Raw genomic sequence first — 22,212 nt, 5'->3', positions numbered from 1 at the left:
GATTACAGATTTGTTTTATGCAATTCTCATGTATATTTTCTCTGGGACAATATTTTCCTTTGGAAACAAATTGGAAAGTAATCGTCTCTGTAAAGCTTGTTTGCCATGTTCAGTAATTTTTCCAATTCCTATATCTTGAAGAATAGTTCTGTAATCAGCATCATTTGCCTGTCGCATAGTTGTAATAAGTTCCTTGTACTGAAAATATGACCAAATGTTTACATTTCCAATGCTCCCCAAAGACTTTCTAGTATCTTCATGCACCAGTGTTTTAAACACTGGTTGTCCTTTTACAGGAGTAAGTTGTAGAAAATCTCCAAAAACTATGACGTGTTTTCCTCCAAATAATACGTCATACTCTGTTTTAAGAATTTGCTGCATTCTTAAATGCACAAAGGCAAGCATTAAGTTTGATACCTTGCTTACCTCATCAATAATGAGAACTTTCATTTTCCTCAACACTCTTGAAACTTCACAAGAAGCTTCTCCAAATAGCTTATGGTATTCTAATTTGTTTTCGTGCTCTACTGGTAGCATTAGTAAACGATGTAAAGTAATTCCTTCAATATTGTGGGCTGCTAATCCAGTTGGAGCAGTGACAACACAAGACAAATGCGACTCAGTTCTTTTCTGTGGAAAACTTGTGATTACTTTAATTAAAAAACTTTTTCCTGTTCCTGCTTGTCCACTCACATACATACGGATAGGTTCAAATGATGAGCAAGAGAGCTCTTGCTTCTCATGAAGTAATCCATGCTGAATCTGTTCTCTCACTTGCTCATATATTTCTTTCTGCTCAAGATTTAGTTCTTCTTCCAAGTTTCCTCAGTTTGTTACATCTTCTTGAGCTTGATACATTGCTGTTTCCACCTCTTCCATAGCAGTTACTGCTTCATTTTGAACAATTGGTTCTCTTAGTGGGTCCTGACTCAATGGAGCAGAAGTTTGACTGTTTTGAGAACTATCTCTAGCGATACAAAAGGGGATGATGGACGGAGCGTTTGAACAAATCAAACACTCACCCCCAGTCAACTGATCTGGGTTTAATCCATCACCATTCTTTAGTTCACTCAGCCACACCAGTTCAGACATGGCTATATGCAAATCAGTCTGACCCTGTGCCTCGTGGGAACAGTCCAGCCCGAACTGCCAACCCATGTCTTCCCTGGACTGGAAACAAGCATCCTGGGACCGGTTTCGGATTCATATTCCTCATCAGCCAGGCTATCTTGAATCCAGTGGCCAAGTGAACAAGGGACTCACGTCTGAACATACCCTGCCACATTAGGGCGAACAAAGCGATACAAAAGGGGATGATGGACGGAGCGTTTGAACAAATCAAACACTCACCCCCAGTCAACTGATCTGGGTTTAATCCATCACCATTCTTTAGTTCACTCAGCCACCCCAGTTCAGACATGGCTATATGCAAATCAGTCTGACCCTGTGCCTCGTGGGAACAGTCCAGCCCGAACTGCCAAGCCATGTCTTCCCTGGACCGGAAACAAGCACCCTGGGACTGGTTTCGGATTCATAATCCTCATCAGCCAGGCTATCTTGAATCCAGTGGCCAAGTGAACAAGGGACTCACGTCTGAGCATACCCTGCCACATTAGGGCGAACAAAGCGATACAAAAGGGGATGATGAACGGAGCGTTTGAACAAATCAAACACTCACCCCCAGTCAACTGATCTGGGTTTAATCCATCACCATTCTTTAGTTCACTCAGCCACCCCAGTTCAGACATGGCTATATGCAAATCAGTCTGACCCTGTGCCTCGTGGGAACAGTCCAGCCCGAACTGCCAAGCCATGTCTTCCCTGGACCGGAAACAAGCATCCTGGGACCGGTTTCAGATTCATAATCCTCATCAGCCAGGCTATCTTGAATCCAGTGGCCAAGTGAACAAGGGACTCACGTCTGAGCATACCCTGGCACATTAGGGCGAACAAAGCGATACAAAAGGGGATGATGGACGGAGCGTTTGAACAAATTAAACACTCACCCCCAGTCAACTGATCTGGGTTTAATCCATCACAACTCTTTAGTTCACTCAGCCACCCCAGTTCAGACATGGCTATATGCAAATCAGTCTGACCCTGTGCCTCGTGGGAACAGTCCAGCCCGAACTGCCAAGCCATGTCTTCCCTGGACCGGAAACAAGCATCCTGGGACCGGTTTCGGATACATAATCCTCATCAGCCAGGCTATCTTGAATCCAGTGGCCAAGTGAACAAGGGACTCACGTCTGAGCATACCCTGCCACATTAGGGCGAACAAAGCGATACAAAAGGGGATGATGGACGGAGCATTTGAACAAATCAAACACTCACCCCCAGTCAACTGATCTGGGTTTAATCCATCACCATTCTTTAGTTCACTCAGCCACCCCAGTTCAGACATGGCTATATGCATATCAGTCTGACCCTGTGCCTCGTGGGAACAGTCCAGCCCGAACTGCCAAACCATGTCTTCCCTGGACCGGAAACAAGCATCCTGGGACCGGTTTCGGATTCATAATCCTCATCAGCCAGGCTATCCTGAATCCAGTGGCCAAGTGAACAAGGGACTCACGTCTGACTATACACTGCCACATAAGGGCGAACAAAGCTGGTGATGGATTAAACCCAGATCAGTTGACTGGGGGTGAGTGTTTGATTTGTACAAACGCTCCGTCCATCATCCCCTTTTGTATCGCTTTGTTCGCCCTAAGTGTGGCAGGGTATGCAGCAAGACCTAGACTCACCCAAATGATTCTTCTAGATTTGGAGTATAGACTTGCAGATAATAAGCGATCCGAGCATTCATACGCTCCAAATTCTCGATGAGATAGCATCTTCAAACTGTAACTGTATAATTTCTTACTTAGACTCTTTCCTTCAATTCCGTCTTTTCTGACTTTGTTTTGTACGATGCCACATATCGAGCAACAGCAATGGAATTATCTGCAACATATTGAATATCCATATTAGCATTCCACATGGACAAAATGACTGGGTTATAGTCATTTATGTATTTTGACTCTTCATTTCTTGTTAAGTTGTAGGTATTAAGTTGAGAGCTTCCAGCTCTCTGTAAATCAACAAAGAAATTTGTAAATAAACAGCTAACCGCCTTTCTGGTGGAAAATAACGCCTGGCATCCAAACCAGGCAGGTTTTAGGGCCCAACATTCAACAGAGTCTGCCCTCCTTTTTACCACGGAAACACTGCAAGCCGCAATGGACCAGGGAAAGAAGGCCGTCCTGGTACTATTGGACCTGTCCGTGGCTTTTGATATAGTCTCGCTTACTATCCTTGTAGACCGCCTAGCTGCGGCAGGTATACCAGGAAATGTACTGGGCTGGATTAAAAATCTCCTGGTAAACTGGCGGCAAGTGATCACATTAGGCCAGTTCAGTTCAGAGGAAAAACAGCTTACCTCAGGGGTACCGCAAGGCTTGTGCCTGAGCCCCACGCTTTTTAATGTATATATGGACCCCCTGATTGCACTGATATCATCCTTCAAGATCAATACCATCTCGTATGCGGATGATACACAGCTCATCCTGGTGCTGGATGACGATACTACAGAGGCTGAAGAAAACCTTAAAAACTGCCTCAAAGCCACCTTCGAATGGACGAGTAACAATCATCTGAGGTGCAATTCAGGGAAAACTGAAATTCTGCCTTATGGCCAACACAACCATTTCAGCCCCAAACAATGGTGGCCAGAAGATGCCACCATCCCCCCAAATACTATTAAGGCAGTCAGAAATCTAGGGATCATGTTTGATGCCACCTTATCCTTCAAACAACAGGCCCTGACAGTGGCGGGAACCTGTTTCAGCATCATAAAGGGCCTGAGAAAATCTTTCGATCTAGTACCACTCTCAGCTCGAAAAATGGTGGTGGTAGCACTAATAACATCTCGGCTAGATTACTGCAACAGCCTAAATGCAGGGACCAACAGGGCGGTTGTTCACAAGCTACAGATGGTCCAGCATGCAGTAGCCAGACTGGTGTTGAGATGGCATAGGAGGACATCAGCCACAGCAGCAATGGACACCCTCCACGGGCTACCGATCCACAAGAGGGTGCTGTTCAAAGTCCTACTAATCACGTTTAGGGCCTATCACTCACCAGGGCCCAATTACCTTCAGAGATGTTTGAACGATATCTACCCTCACGTAATCTGAGATCCTCAAACGCTAATGTGCTTACCATCCCCACCTTCAGGCTAAAAACTAGGGGAGGAAAGGCACTGGCGGTCTTGGGCTCAAAGGCCTGGAACTAACTACCCCTGCCTCTTCACCAAATCACTTCCGAATCAGTCTTTAGGAAGTCACAAAAAACCTGGGTCTTTAGCCTACCAGACACATTTTGTAAAAGTCTAATCTGAAATGTTAGGTCCTCCCCCGATGAGTAGTGGATCCTTCTGCTGGCTTTCTCACAGCGCCAAGATGCTCCGGGGAGTGATAGTCGCGCTATAGAAGAACCATTTTACATTACATTACATTACATTTTTGGGAGACTTTCTTGTGATAGCATGTCGCAAAGATGACATAAAACTGTTCACTCTTCCTTTCGATAATACAGGTAGTGGAAATGAAAAACGGCATTCGCTGTAGAAGTTGTCCTTAGATTTGTACTTTCGACGACAGTATTTCCCACAACGTTGGCTTTGGAATCATAAGACTTTTTGTCTTAAGTCCTTATCTTGTATACTTTTGGGTACATCACATGTAGCATATTCTTTAATAAAAGACAACACAGTATCATCTGAGTCTGTTCCAAATTTGGGAGCATCTTTGATCCATAATAGCATATGTATGTGAGGAGCACCTCTCGCTTGATACTCCTTTCTCCAAAAGAAATCCAGAACGTCTCCAAGAGGAGGATATTTTTTATTGGTGATAAAAGACATCATAGCTTCGAATCTATGATTGAAATACCTGCATACATTAACAGGATTCAAAGAGCACAATCCTCCAGGTGTCTTGTATTCGATATTTACTATATTTGGATTTGCCTCTCGAAGGAATTGAAGTAAATCATCCCAAGCTTTTCAGCACAGCTTAGTGTAAGGAACCATGTAGGAGTTCCTAAATTCCTTAGCATACATTTGAGTTCTCCGTGAGGGCAGTACCAGTACTCATTAGTACCACGCTGACATGCCATCAGATTAATCAGCTGACATTCCAAAACATTATCTTTCTGCTGTACTTTATCCATAAATTCCTTTGCGGAAACATTTTGCAGACGTACATCTGTTTTCAATATATGGTTTACTGCATAAGAAAGTCCAGACAAATCACTCTCAAACAAAAGATGAAACAAATACGGAATACATTGTCGAAATCTTGGATCTTCTGCATATAATCTTGATATCCGGTATTCAGATGCAGGAATCTGCACAGGTCGTTCATCATATCGCCCTCCTTTTCCTGTAGGAAACAACTGAGGGAAACTACGAGCTTCCAAGCGTTTTTCCCATACACTAATGGGACTTCCTTTTTTTTTTTTATTATTTTATTGGCAGTGGAAAAAAAATTGCACAGAGAAACAAAACAGAAAATAAGTATACAATATCTACAGTAAATACATAGTCGTTAAATGAACACAGAGAAGATCAGAAAAACAAGAAGTACAGCTGGAAAAATGAACATAATCATAACCAGTTCGTAATGGGTAGCCATTTTTTTTGGCCTAACATCTTACTTCTCAGACCTTTAAATTTGTATACAGCATTTTCCAACTGAAAAATATTCAACAATTTTGATTGCCATTGATAAAACACAGGCGGTTCACCATCCAACCAATGAGAGGTTATACAATTGCGATAAGAGGACATTGCAATTAATATAAACCCTTCTTCAGCAATTGTTCCGTTGGTGATTTGATCAGTTTGTATTCCAAGTATAACAAGTTCAGGCGTTAGAACAATAGTTACATCCAAAATGGTACTTAGAAAGCGTTGTACTTGGGTTAGTAATAAAGTCAGTTTCGGGCAATAAAAAAACATATGACACAAATCAGCCGCATTGTGACCAGAGCGGCTGCAATTCACACCTTTCTGTGCTTTCCATTTTGATAATTTAGATGGTGTATAATACAAATCAAAAGTAGACATATAATGTTGGCTTTTGAATGAATCATTGAGAATAACTTTACTGCAAACTTCAAGAGATCTAACTATGGCTACGGTTTCTAAACCAAAAGTTATTTGCCATTTTTTTGCGTAAGTGTCTAAATTATCTTCTATCTTCTCCAAACATTTTTGATATATTATACCAATCTTATTTCCCTGCCGACAGCATTCGAACAAATCTATTTTGCTCATAGATTCTGTTATAATTAAGTTCTTCGTAATTAGGAAACTGCGGATCTGTAAATATTTTTAAAAAATCAGCTCTATCAAGACCAAATTCGTTTTGTAGTTGAGAATAGGAGGCAAATTGCCCATCATGGTACAATAAACCAAATGAATTTATTTTTAAGTCAAACCATCTATGCATAACAAGGTCATTAAAAATCTCGGGTAACATAGGGTTCTATAAAAAGGGGGTATAGGAATTAAGTTTTGGCAGAAGATGAAGCCTTCTGTTGATTTGCCTCCAGGTCTGAGATGCGGTAATCATGATTTTAAATTTCGTTTTTTTGTGATAGCTAGATTCTATTAACCTGAACAGCCATTGCCGAGCTTCAACTCCAAGTAGCATTTCGTAAATTGCTGGAGTCAAGGCATTGTCTAAACTATAATCTGGGAACATTAGAATACCCATTTGCTTTAACATGACTGCCCATTTAAGGGCTCTTCTGGGTCTCCGATACCCCTATAGGAACCTGGAAATGCTTCGATCCAATTAGTTAAAAAATAAAGAAGAAAAGAGAAGAGGAATGGTACGAAATAAATAAAGAAATTTTGGTAGTATGATCACTTTAATTACATTGGTACGACCAGATAAAGATAAATGCAAATTGTTTAGCCGTTCCAGAGTCCTATTGGTAGACATTAATAGAGGATCTGTATTAAGCCATACTATGTCATCGACCGTTGGAGAGATTATCACACCAAGGTACAAAGCGGTAGGTGCAAGAGCTATTCTGTCGGGTCTGCCAGTGGAGGAATGAATTATCTGAGTTTTAGAAATGTTAAGCTTATAGCCTGACAGCTCACCGAATTCTTGGGCAAGTTCTCTAATTTTAGGCATAGATAAGCCTACATCGGGAGTAACAACTGCAACTTCATCAGCGTACGCAAGGACTTCATGATCGATCTGGTGTATTCTCACCGGGGGAATACCTATTTCTTTTGTAATCTTATTCAAGTATGGTTCAATGTATAGGGCGAATAGCAGGGGGGAGCAGGGACAGCCCTGCCTTGTTCCCCTGGTGATCACAAACGAACAAGATGTTTCAGTCGCTATGCGGATTGCTGCCTTCGGATCATGATATAGCGCCTGAATGGCCAAAATATACTTACTAGGGAACCCTTTCCATGTTAGGACAGACCATAGGAACCCCAGTTGACTCTGTCAAACGCTTTTTCCGCGTCCAACAGAATAGCGCCGACTGGGGATCCCGTAGCCTGTGCCCAATCAAATAGGGTAATAATACGCCTAACATGATCAGTAGTATCTCTTTTTTTAATAAATCCGTGTTGAGTCTTGGAGACCAACATGGGCATTATGTTAAATAATCTATTTGACAATATTTTAGAAAAAATGTTGCTGTCCGCCGTAATGAGAGAAATAGGCCGATACGACCCTAGCTCGCTAGGATCCTTTCCCTTTTTTTCAAACACTACGATTGTAGCTAGAGACCATGAGGTGGATGGGAGCCCCTGGAATGCTTGAACAAAGATCTTAAGTAGCTTGAGTTTTAAAATATTCCTAAAAGTTCGATAGAATTCGAGGGGGATTTGATCTGTCCCCATGGCTTTCCCAGATGCTAAGCTAAGAATAGCTAACTCAGTCTCCTCCCATGTAATTGGGGAGCCAAGGAACATTGCATCCTCCTCGGACATCGGCACATTCTCAATTCCCCTCAAATAATCGAATGGGGTTCTATCTGTATCGGCCTCGATCTCTGGCTTATTATATAGTGCTCTGTAAAAGTCACTAAAAGCATTCAATATCCCTTCCTTAGATTCTTGGGGTACTCCAGCTAAGTCAGTGACCTTAACTATCTCATTTTGCATGGCTTTTTGTCTAATTCTTTGAGCTAACATTCTCCCAGTTTTTTCATTTAACTCGTAACACTCTGCTTTATGTTGTTTATATTGTACCGCTACCTGATCGGCTAAATAAGAATATGAAATAACCCGTTCAATAGTTATCTGTCGTTAAGCTTCCTGGATGTCAAAATCATTACCATTAATAATCTGCGTCACTAGATTTAGTTCAGCTTTTCATACTTTATCCATTTTATCTCTTAGCTCTGTTTTTGCCCTTAAGCGTTGGAAATTAGAATAGCTTATTGTTTCCCCTCTTACAACGGATTTAAAAGTATCCCAAACTACTTGAGTTGAAGCGGTATCAGAGTTACGAGAAAAAAAATCTTTGATGATCTCCATCATATGTCTGATATAGTTATCATCAAGCAGAAGACTCCTTTGAAATGACCAATGGCAATTTGATTGTGAATTTTAGGGGGAAATGACAGTTCTAGTATTATAGGGTTGTGATCTGAAACCAATTGTGGCAAAATCTCAATTTCGGCGTTCTCAAGAAAAAAAGAAGAAGTAAAAAAATAATCTAGACGAACAAACTTTTTATGCGGATTTGAGAAAAAGGTAAAGCCGGGATCGGTCGATTTGTTTTTATTCCACACATCATACAGCCCGTTGCTCAAAACTATCTCCCTTAAGGCTTTAAAGGTCTTAATCTTACGTCCTCTATAATTTCCAAATGCCCTAATATTGCAATTAGCGTCAATATGGACATTCATATCACCACATAAAATTAGCGGCTGACACCAGCCAGCCATTTCCATGTTGATTGTATTAAACACCTCACTGTCGTCTAGATTAGGACCGTATAAACAACAGAAAGTGAATCTGTTACCGTTAATATTAAGTTCAGCCAATCCCCATCTGCCCCATTTATCAGATATCGTTCTGCAAGATTTTCCAAGGTTTTTTTTCATAAGAATTGCAATTCCCGTTTTAACCCCAGTTTGTTTAGAGCTAACCAAAAGTTCCAGACCCAAATTCCTCAGAATGTTACGTTTCTCCCATGGGATGTGGGTCTCCTGCAGGCAAAGGATGTCTATGTTTAGAGACTGAATTAATCTGCGCAACAATCTTTTTAAAATCATTGAGACCATTGATGTTCATAGTACATATTTTAACCATCCTATCCATTGTTATAGATTCTGGCTTCTAAAGATATCAGGAATCCTCTTCTAAATAAAGATATACAAAAAGAAACATAGAGAGAAATACTTTGGCCAATTTTACTCTGTTTGCTCTGGCAATTACCACTGCCTTACACCCCCACCACCACCCCCCCCAACCCCACCAACCCCAACCCCCACCCCCCTGTGTCACCCCCCACCCTCCTCCCCAACATCAGAGGCTCAGGAACAGCCAGTTCTGGATAAACATGGAATGCCGCGTCCTCCTGTCACAAGGCCCCCATAGAAAAAACCACTGTTAAATGAAAAAGGATAAGAAAAGAGCATTTATAACATATGACAATACCTTCTCTAGAGCAAAATTATCCGGTTCAAAGCGATTCTAAATATTCTTTTGCTCTGCTCTCAGACAAGAAGAATTTGGTTTGCCCTTTCACGACTATCTTTAACTTGGCCGGATTTTGTATAAATACAGTAGCTCCTTTCTTCTGAAAATCTGGTATAAGCTGGCAATGATGCCAGCGCTGGGTCACGGTTGCTTGACAAAAGTCAGGCCTTACGAAAAATTTGCAGTCATTGGCTATAGCTTTCTTGTCAGGCCTTGCTAACATAAAGATTTCTTCCCTTGCCAAAAAGTTATTAAAAGACACCAATATTGCCCTGGGATATTCCTCGGCCCCCTGACGCGGTTCCTTATTGAAAATGGGAATCTATGTGCCCTTTGGACTTCTTTAGTCCAGTCCCAAGTAGACAATTGTGGGAAGGCTTCTTTAAGTATCTCAATAATGAATCTCCTGGCATCCCCCCCTCTCTTTTCTCTGGTATTCCGAGGAAGCGCAAGTTATTCCTGCGGGCCTGGTTCTCCAAGCCCTGCAGCTTATAGGTGATATCATTGAACTCGCATTAAGAGCTGTATTCATTGTAATTTGTTTTTATGTCTGTTACTTTTATGGTTACTTATTTTTAACCGAATAAAGTTCTTTGAATCTATAGGTGATATCATCTTTAAGAGCTTTCACATTATCCAGTTCTTGTTTCTGATTAATGTTCTCATCTTCCAGGGCCGAAATCCTTGCCTCGGTTTCGGTCACTCTATCGGCTGTCTCGCCACAGAGTTTGATAGCACGACGAACAGCGTTCTTAACCTTAGAACAAGTAGCCTGCGTACGCAAATTTTCTGCTTTTATTTCAGCCCGATGCATCATCATAGTATTATAAATTGTTGTTAACGTGATCTCTGCTGCGCTAGATGAATCTTGTGCCGGGTTCAGCGTCTCATTATCCTTTGACAGTATAACCTCCTCCTGGGGTTCTTTTTCCTGAGAATGCGGCTCTGTACAAGGCTCTGACCGGAAACCATCTATATCTAAAACGGAGTGTCTACCCGTGGAACGTTGAGAGGCTTTTTTCTTACGCCTTCTAACAGTAGAAACACTTGTAGTAGAGGAATTGGGATTAGTATTGGCGTTTCGTTCCTCAGCAGCATCGGCAGAGCTGGTTTCGTCACTAAGTTCTGCCAAGTCTTTGCTTACATTAGCACTCTCCTCAGAGGAGAAGTCAGATAAAGAGTACAAATTCTCTGTGAGGTCTTGTAGCCCCGGCAATACTGCTTCACCTGCAGCCCCCGACCCCCCCATTGTAGAAGACACAGGAAGAGAGTAATCCGTAGCAGCATTCGCTAATGAACACTCCTGCAGTACCTCTTGAGCCATTGGGACATCCAGGACTTCATCTCCCATAGTGCAACGTCCAGAGTTTTCACAGGCCAATGCAGAATTAACAGTAGCATTGAGATGTATTATTTCATCCCCTTTCTTGCTGGACTGGGCTTTAAACATCTCGGGGAGCGTTAATATAACCTGTTTCACACTGTTGCCTGCTCCTCGTATTTCTGGTATTTCTGGTATTGGAGCTGCAGAAGCACTCCCTTTCTGACTCACAGTAACACTATCAGCATCTTTGTTCAAAGAGCAGCCAGAATTTTTAAATAATTTCTCACCACCATTTTTGTTGCTTCGTGTGCTGGCAGCCACCGTCTGCGTGGGATTTTGCGCCTGCATTCTCTTCTTACGGGACCCACCACCACGGCCCTGAACCATGGAGCTCTGAAACGGAAGAAAAACAGGAAAATGCCAAAGCGGGGCACGCCGCTGTACGCGCAACAGGTCAGCCAGCATTCGGAGAATGAGGGGTGGAGCCAACTCCCGATATCGAAGAATCAAGAAATCTGGTAAACAGTCTTTCACTTTCTTACTGATTCGGCTACTTTGAATTTCTGATTAGAGTTTTTTGAATTCAGCTAATTTATATGTGTGTGTTTCCCACACCTTCGCTCTATTCGTACTTCGTGTTCAGAGCAGAGTAGAGCAGTAAGTCAATCAGTTGGGCGGGCACAACAAACGCCGCTCAGAGGCATTCAACTCCGGCACAGCCCTCCGGCTCCGACTCCAATACAGGTCAGTGTTATTTCAGGTTTTTCCTCGTAGTATCCCTGTAGTCTCAATAGCTCCGGAGACTCTTTTTGCAGCAATCCTCTTTTCGGAGAGCTTTTGTTTGTTTCTCTAAGCCCGCAGATCCGTCCGGCCAAGTAGATTTAGCAGCATCAATGGTAAATCCTCTGGAGGGTCCGGCGCAGGAAGACAGAGCTGCTTACACAGCCCACGCCACGGCAGCCATCTTGCCTCTACGGTGGGACTAATGGGACTTCCTTTTGCTTCTTTCATTTGGAATAACTCTATAGCATTCCCCATCATTTCTTTGGAATGCAGTGGATGTACATTAATGTTCGTAGATTTCTTCAGTTCTGGACACATCCCCATTTTCAATTTGTCCAGATGGCAAGTCACTATCTTCTTCTACAGTTATTTCTTCTTCTCTCACATACAAATTTCGGTAATATTGGTTATTTTTTACCAGATACAACGTTGCCTTTTTAACTTTCCTAACATCCACTAAATCTTGCTAGATTTTCTTACTCTTAGTAGGAATGCCATTAACAAGAATAACTAAAGGCTCAACATTTTCTACACCAATAGTTTCAATATTTTTCTTTATATCTAGAGGTAAATATACAACTCTTCCCTTTAATCCTCTCTGTAAATAGGAAGGAGGCAATTTTCCTGTCTTAGGCTCCATACGAACACTAGCCTGAAACAGATGCACACATTGGATAAGAATAGACTCATAGGTATTTAAATCCATCGGTTCAGAAGGAATATTTACCAACTCAAGATTATTATGGACAGCTCCAGCAGGCATTTTGTTCTCATCTAATTTGTTATAACAATATTTACAAATACGCTGATCAGAACCCAAATCAAAACAATTCTGAACCAACAAATAAGTTGCAAAATCCTTCCACTCATTATTATTTTCCTTTTCAGTTTTTAAATACAAATCAACACTCCTGGTCTGAATTTTATAATGAATTCATCGACAACAGATACAAGAATAATTTGGCCTTTCACCTGAAATCACCTTAAACTTTATAATTACTTGCTCAAAATTTTCTACACTGCAATGTTCTACATTCTCTTCCACATTTTCTTCTATTAATGTCTCAGTCTTCCTGAGGACCAAAGTAACTAATCTGAATTTCATCACAAACATTTGTTACATCTGCTACAGATCCACACAAAAGAGCACTGTTCAACTTTTTTAACATTAGTGCTGGACTTTTTGCATAATACAATGTTATCACTAATTTCCTCATTTCAGAATGATGTGCTGCTAACATCCTGAAATGGTGATAAACACTTCGACATACTTTTTTAGAAAGACAAGCCAGAGAATGACCTTGCAAACCAGTATTTTCTCTCACTCAGCAAGGGTCTAGTCCTTGCAACATCTTAATCTTTTGTTTAACACTTTTCTTAGTATAGTTACGTAAGAAATTGCGTAAAAAATCAATAGATTTTTGCCACACACTGCAAAAACTACTACAATTCCAAGTGTACACTGGAGCTTTAGGACGTCTCCCTAAAACTTCACCAGCTAACACCTCTTCTGCATTTCTAGGAACAATGTTCGTTCTCTTTCTCAATAGGACAACCATTTCTAACCTCATAAGCATGACCACTAGTGTCAACTGCATGCAACAAATAATTACTCTGAAGATAACTTTCTTCATTAAAAAAAGGCTCAGAACTTGAACTATGTTTCCATTCACCCAAAAAAACTCACAAAATTACTTCTGTTATTTACTCTTCTTCACTTACTTTTGGCCTTCATTAAATGGATTGGCTTATCTAGTGATCTAATTCTATTGATTACTAAAATGAACAATTTCTTTTCAATTCTAAAGCTTTCTCAACTACATTTTCTATACCTTTGTTCTTCTTATAAAATACTGTTTTTTTCTTACATACCTTAATTTCTTCAATTAAATTTGACACAAATCTATTATAAAACAATTTTTTCCTAATTTCCATAAATTGTTTTTTCCTCCTTTTACTATACACAGTTTTCTCTGCACTTGATTTTCCATGATTGTTCTCTTTATTTGTATTTTTCTTTTTCATTGCTAATACACTAATAACATTTTTCTGTTTGTGCCCACAACTCTTAGTCTTTAATATTTTCCCGAAAAAAGTGTTTCTTGTCTTACCAGGACTTTCTTTATCTTTGTTAACACATTGCTCTTCATGTAAATCTGGTTGATGACTTCTCTTCAAATGCACACCTTTATTTTGTTGTTTTCGCTTTTGAAACTTAGTAGGCATCATTCAGTTTTTTCAGTATCGATAAACAGAATCTATAATAAAAAATATATAACATTACAAAAATAAATATATCAAATATTCTATTATATTACTTACAAGAACAGAGGGAGGATTATGAGGACAATCCTGGTACTATAAAAATAAAAGGACTTACAGCAAAAGAGGAAGGAGTATGAAACAAGGGAAAATATAACCAAAAAGGGGAGTATAAATAGACACTGCAATATAATGGAATAAAGGAAGTATGAATAAACTGGAAAGTATAAATAGGTAAGGGGGAGTATGAAGAGAAAGATGGTAATATGATTAGAAGAATAAGTATATGAAGAAAAAAGAGAGTAAGAGGACAGAGGGGGCACTATAAGAAGAGAGAGAAAGACTCTAAAGAAAAAAAGAAGGAATATGTTAAAAGATACGCAACTATAAGAACAAAAAATGAATACTAGCAAAGGACATTATGTATAAGGACAGAGACAACAGTACCAGAAGAAAGCACGAACAATGTCAGGAAAAGTGGAGCAAAGTGAAAAAAGGGGCAAACAAGAACAGAGGATACAGTCTGAGGTGAAAAGAAGGAGTATAAACAGATGGTGGATTATAAAGAGTGAAAAGTGTATGATGAAAGAGGCAGAAGTATGACAAGACAAACAAATATAAAGAGAGTGGTCAGTATGAAAAGACAGAGAATACGAGGAAAGTGCTTCAGAGTGTATACAGGGAATTAAGGAGCAGTAACAGATGTGCGCAAACAGTATGGACAGATTTAAGAAGTATAAACAGAGAGGACAGAAAATGAAAATAGAAAAGAAATATGAAGAAACAGTGGAAAATAGGAACACAGAGAGAAGGAATATAGGACAAAAGGCAATATAAGAAAAACTCAGTAGTAAGAGGACACATTAGGAAGTAAGAGAAGAGAGAGGAGAATATGAAAACAGGGAGCAGTAAAACAACAGGGAGTAAAATGAGGAGAGAAATGTAACAATAAGAAATTACGACAATATTAGTAGAAAGTGCAAAGTTTAAGAAAAGACAGAAGAAATGTGAGAACAGACACAAGAGTATTAGAATAAAAAGAAAAGTATGAGAAAACAATAGGGAATACCTGCAAAGAACAGCAAGAATAAGAAGAAACATAGAATATAACAACAGAAGAGTATATATGAAGAAAGACAAAGGAATGTAAAAAGATACAGAGACAAAAATATAGAAAAAAGACAAATATAAAGGAAGACTGACCGTATAAGCGGAGAGGGAGTACTACGAGAAGACATTAACAACTATGACGACAGTGGTGAATATAAAGACAAGAGACAATATAAACAGTAGGACAAACATGCAAAAATAGGAGCAAGTATAAAAAAAAGTATAAAAAGAGAACAGAATATAGGAAAAAGAAGATAATATAATGAGAGAGGAAGGAGTAAGACAAAAGAGGAGGACGTATGACAGCAGAGTGTAGAAAATATGCAAAAAGGAGCGAATATGGGGGCATATTATCAAGCCTGGGTGATACAATATTCGCTCCTTTATCGACAGGAAACTGCCGCTAAAGTGGCGATAATGGGCTTGATAATATGCTCTATGAAATTCCAATCAAAGCTCATGTTAGACCTGAAGAACATCTAAGATGAGCTTCGATTTGAATTCCATAGAGCGTATTATAAAGCCCATTATCGCAACTTCATCGACAGTTTCCTGTCGATAAAGTGGCGATAATTTTAACGCCCAGGTTTGATGATATGCCCCATAGGGGCATATTATCAAGGGCCGCTGTTAAAATGATCACCGTTTCATCGGCCGGAAACTGCCGATAAACGGCGATAATGGGCTTGATAATATGCCCTTGTTAATTCCCATAGAAGCCCATGTTCTGGTTTTAACACGGGCTTCTATGGGAATTAACAAGGGCGCATTATCAAACCTATTGTCGCTGTCTTATCGGCAGTTTACTGCCGATTAAACGGCGATAATTTTAACACCGGTCCTTGATAATATGCCCCATAAATCCTTAATGTACACACATGCACAGTGTGATATTACACAAAAAAAATTAGACCATGTATTTTACAATTTACTACTGAAAAACGTTTAACGGACAATACATATTCCATGTATATAATTACTACATATCAGAGAACAACACTGACTCATTTTCCAAATACATATGCACTTTACTACATTATTTCTGCCACTATTACATCAAAAAAACTAACACAATAAAACAACAAAGAAGAACAAGGGGCTTGTAAATATGCCCAGACTATATACAGAGGGAGAAAAATGAGAAAGAAGACAGAACAGGGAGTATCTAGAAAAAAATGAAATAAGAAGAGAGAGGGAAGAAAATGAAGAGACAGAAGGAATAAGAGGAGAGACAAGAAAATATAAACACAAAGAACGACAATATGAGCACAGAGTACAATATAAGAAAAAGACAGTAGTACAGAGAGAGAGAAAGGAGTAAGAGGAGAGAGAGGGAAGTATAAAAACAGAGGCTACAAATTATTGAAAAAAGGGACAAATATAGGGGCATATTATCAAGGACCGGTGTAAAAACTGCGATAATGGGCTTGATCAGCCATGGCCCGTGGAGGGAGTTGCGCTGGGGCAGGCAGGCAGGGCGGCGGAGGGGCAGTGTGGGGGTGATAAACAATGGAATCTGGATGATTGCAGGTAAGTAAACAATTAAATTAATAAAACGAATTTGGTAGCACGCCCTGCATTGCAAAATGCGATGCAGGGCACGGAACAAAGGGGCATATTATCAACAAAAGGCGATACATTATCACAGCTTTTATTGGCAGGAAACTGCTGATAAAGCATTGATAATGGACTTGATAATAAGCCCTTGTAAATCCCCATAGCAGCCCAGGTTCTGCTGTTAACCTTGGTTGCTATGGGAATTCAATAGGGCATATTATCAAGCCCATTATTGCCGCTTTATTGGCAGTTTCCTGCCAATAAAAGCGGCAATAATGTATCGCCTTTTGTTGATAATATGGACCGAAATTCATTTTATTAATTTAATTGTTTACTTACCTGCAATCATCCAGATTCCGTTTTTATCACCCCCCACCCTGCCCCTCCCCCGCCCTGCCTGTCCCACCGCATCTCCCTCCACGGCCCGCGTCTGGGCTTGATAATACGCCCTTGTTAATTCCCATAGAAGCCCATGTTAACCCCAGAACATGGGCTTCTTTGGGAATTAACAAGGGCGTATTATCAAACCCATTTTCGCCATTTTATCGGCAGTTTCCTGCCGATAAAACGTCGATAATTTTAACACCGGTCCTAGATAATATGCCCATCAGTGCCATATTATCAGTAAAGGGCGATACATTATCGCCGCTTTTATCGGCAGGAAACTGCCGCTAATGCGGCGATAATGGTCTTGATAATATATCCTTGTGAATTCCCATAGAAGCCCAGGTTAACACCATAACCTGGGCTTCTATGGGAATTCGCAAGGACATATTATCAAGCCCATTATCACCGCTTTACTGGCAGTTTCCTGCCGATAAAAGCGGCGATAATGTATCGCCCTTTATTGATAATATGGCCCATAATCCCTTAATGTACACAGACGCACAAACTGATATTAAACAAAAAAACATAAAAGCATGCATTATAGCAAAACACATTTACTACTATAAAACGTTTAACAACGGACGAATATAGGGGCATATTATCAAGACAGGCGATAACATTATTGCCGCTTTATCAGCAGTTTGCTACCCATAAAGCGGCGATAATATTATCGCCTGTCTTGATATACCCCATAATACCTTAATGTACAAAGATGCACAGCACACATTCCCATACAAATTAGCAACTCACCTTTCAAATTGATTTGTAGATTAAGAAGAATACCACTCTGTAACGGGGTGGGTCTCCGGGAGCCCCTAGAGAGGGGTCTGACAACCTACTGGTGGTCCAACCCCGCGGTCTCACCTGACTCCGTTCCCTCTCCACAGCCGCCTGACCCGGACGCAGACTCGGACTGGAGGACCGGAGACCCCGGATACTGGTGGCCAACCGCGGACGTGGACGACACCTGTACCTTTAAGGGGCTGGACTCGGCAAGGCTCGCCCCGCCCACGGAGGATGATGTGCCGGCGTCAAAAGGGACCCGGATCAAGGAAGTGGCGGACAGCGTTTCCCGAGAAGCGAGCCGAGGAGTGGAGGAGCGTCTAAGCAGTCGTGGTGAGGAGGCGGAGGACGTTAGCCCGAGGAGAGCGGAGGTGACGGAGAAGCCAGGAGGCCACCGGATCGGCGAGCCGCCCCGCCACGGTCCCACGGGAGGATCGTCGCTACAACAGGTACGGGATCGTATGGCAGGGTGGATGGGAAGTCGAGTCCCTCCTGTTATTGAGTGAAGTGTACAGCCTTTGTAAAGAGCCCCTGATCCCCCCTCTCACGAGCACTTCCTCTCCACATACTTCCTGTATATACCACGTTACACTGGTTTCCCTCACTCCCGGTCCCTCACCGTGTACTGGAATGCCTGGTCCTGATATTCCTCTGTCTTCTTCTCTTGCATACGGAGACCCCGAGTTTGGAGGACGTGTGGAGCCTACTCAAGAGTCACCCTGGACCAACCTCGCCCTCCGGCCTATGACCCTGCGGCGTTCGCCAGAGAACGCATCACCAGCCGAAGGAGAAAGACTTACACCCAAATAAAACCTTCTTTGAGAAGCCTATTTAAGTTCTCTGCCTCTCCTTCCCTTGAGGTGCCGGTTAGTCCAGTAGAGGAAAGCCTACCTCCCGTGTCCCCGTACACCCCGGGACAACTGGTGTCAGAAGTGGGATTGGAAGACCAGTCCATCCGTACCCCGGAGATGGACGCCCTAATCCAGCACATGATAAAAGGACAAGAGAAACTTGAGTGGGCAGTAGAACGGCAATTGTCATCGGCACAGGCCGACCGGGAACTGTTCAAAGCCACGTTCCCCGCCCAGATCGAGAGCCTGAAGAATGTGCCGCCTCCACCCGCAACTCCCCTAGGTGACATACGAGTGCATAGTCCTCACCCATTAGGCATAGCGCTCCAGAAGTACCTCCATAGAGAAGATCCCGACACCTTCTTGATGAACTTCGAGAGGGCCGCCAGAGCCCTAGGGTGGCCCAAGGACAAGTGGCCCTTCTTCCTTGCCCCTTTACTCACAGGCGAGGCGCAATCCGCCTACCAGGCCTCGAACCCCTTGGGCAACACTCCCTACGCCACCATCAAGGGAGTGATCCTGGACCACCTAGGCCTGGATCAAGAAGCCTACAGAGTCCGGGTCCGGAAGAAGAGAGGCACTCCTGGCGAGAACCCTAAAACCTTGTTCTTTAGACTCAAAATGATGGCCGACAAGTGGCTGACCCCTGAGACCTGCACCAAAGAAGAGATACTCCATAAGGTCTATTTGGAACAGTTCATGGACGCTCTCCCCTACGCCACCCAACGATGGCTGTGCCAACATTCCGGTCTGGGAATAGAACAGGCTATCGAAATGGCAGCCAATTTTGCGAGAGCCCAGCCGAAGGCCCTCCCCTGGGATAACGAGAAGGCCACTAAACTACCCCTTCCCACTAAACCGGACAGAAAACCCAAACCCCTCATGGAACAGTTACGCCCCAAACCTCCCGGAATGGTTTCCCCCGTGGGCAGAGGGCCGCAATGTTTCGAATGTGGGGACTGGGGACACATTGCCCAGATGTGTCCCAGAAAACGACCCCCCGATGAGCCCATGGAGGTTGGGTATCTACCCCGGACTGTCCTGTACTCCGCCGAAATGGGCGCATCCTTTTATGTGAGTATGGGGATGAATGGCTATCAGGTTAGGGTCCTCCTAGATTCTGGTTGTCGTCAGTCGGTAGTACAGGAGCGCTTTGTCCTCCCCAGCCAGTACGTACCGAGGTCCCTGGTACACATACGATGCATCCATGGGCACGTGAAGCCCTACCCTGTGGCCTCCATCACACTGACACACAAGACGAGAGGGCCCTGTGTAGTACAAGTAGGGGTGGTGGATACATTGCCTGAGGATGTTATATTGGGGGTCAATAATCCCGATTTTCTTTCCCTGTTTAGGGACTTTCTCGTGCCTTCCCCTCCGATAAAAGGCGGCCCCCGTCCCGCTTATCTCACCCCGGAACCTTAGGCTACGGATCAGAGTTTCCGGTTTGCCCAGGCTGAGGACAGGACCCTGTTCAATGCCTGGGAAACCGCCCACGCACAACAGGGAATGCAAGCCCGGGAATACCCGGGTTTTCACATAAAGAACGGGCTGTTATACCGACAATCCCAGGAGAAAAGCCCGCCCCAACTGGTAGTGACGAAAGCCTTTAGGGATCAGGTACTCTTCTACGCGCACACCCATCTCACAGCCGGCCACGCAGGAAAGGAGAAAACCACGGATGTCATACTGAGATACTTCTTCTGGCCAGGCATCTATAAGGAAGTCCAAGAATATTATGCCCGGTGCGAAGTGTGCCAACGAAGGAACACGCACCGCCGAGTGCGGCCCCCTTGTACCTCTTGCCCATCGTCGGAGTCCCCTTTGAACGCGTGGGCATGGATCTGATAGGCCCCTTACCAAAAATGGCAAAAGGGCACGTGTAAGCGTTGGTGCTAGTGGACTACGCCACCAGGTTCGTCGAGGCGTTTCCTTTGAGGGCCCCCACCACCGCTGCCATCTCAGATCGGTTCGCGGAGCTGTTTGCAAGGGTTGGTTTCCCAAAGGAGGTGTTGACGGACCAAGGAACGCCGTTTACCTCCAGACTAATGAAGGAAATCTGCAAGACATTGAACATTAAACATCTGAGAACCTCCGTCTACCACCCACAGACCGACGGGCTGGTTGAGAGATATAATCAATCCCTGAAGGTGGTCCTCAAGAAGATGTTGACATCCGAAGGACCTGAATGGGATCGGCTGTTACCTTTGGCCCTCTACATCTTACGAGCGCAAAAACAAAGCAGCCTGGGCTGCTCTTCCTTTGAGCTCTTATACAGACGCCTACCCCGATCCTTATTATACATCAAAAAAGACCAGTGGGAGAACGAGGAAATACAGGACCAGAAAACCGTCTTGGACTACACGAAGCAGCTGAAAGGGAAGCTTGGCAAATTGAGGACCCTGGCTTCCTCCAACCTGGAAGGGAAACAGGCCGCACAGAAGAGACAGTATGATAAGGGGAAGAGACTGAGGCGTCTCTCCGTAGGGAAGTGGGCACTGGTGCTACTCCCTTCTGTAGGGGGTAAACACAAGAACGAATGGCAGGGGCCCTATCAAGTTGTGGATACTATTGGGGACACCACCTATCGGTTACGCCTGTCGGCGCGTAAGACCCAAAGCTACCACATCAACCTCTTGAAGGAATGGTTGGGTCCCACCCCTAGGGGAGTAAACATTGCCTCTCCTCACCCTGGAACTCCTTCCACCGTAAGGAATCTCGTGGTGAATCTCGACCTATCCCCTACTGAGGAGGAGTCCCTGCACCGAGTCCTCAGACCATATGCACCCATCTTTTCTGATCTACCCGGACACACCAACCTCGTGGAACATCGGATCATCACCATCGATGGGAAAGTGGTAAAACAGAGACCCTACCGGATCCCCGCTGCTCAACGAGAAGCTGTGAAGAAGGAAATCCGGGGAGATGTTAGACCTGGGGGTTATCAGACCCTCGAACAGCGAATGGTCTTCCCCGATTGTGATGATTCCGAAGCCTGACGGGTCCAAACGTTTTTGTATGGACTTTCGCGCTCTGAATGCGATCTCCTCCTTTGATACGTTCCCGATCCCCAGGGTTGACGAACTGATTGAAAAAATCGGCGATGCCAGGTATATCACCACTCTCGACCTCACGAACGGATACTGGCAGGTTCCCCTTCATGAGGAAGACAGAAAGAAAACCGCCTTCGTGACTGATGATGGCCTATATGAGTTCACAGTCCTGCCCTTCGGCCTCCATGGGGCACCGGCTACCTTCCAGCGCCTCATGAACCGTGTGCTGCATCCATATCTCTCCTTCAGTTCGGCCTACCTGGACGACATAGTCATATTCAGCAGGAGTTGGGAAGAACACCTACAACACATCCAAACCATTCTGGACGCTCTACGGCAGGCCGGACTACATATAAACGCCAAAAAGTCCCGTGC

Source organism: Lissotriton helveticus, chromosome 4_1 (genome assembly GCF_964261635.1).
Source record: "Lissotriton helveticus chromosome 4_1, aLisHel1.1, whole genome shotgun sequence".
Lineage (NCBI taxonomy): Eukaryota > Metazoa > Chordata > Amphibia > Caudata > Salamandridae > Lissotriton > Lissotriton helveticus.
Note: the sequence above shows the minus strand (reverse complement) of the source record.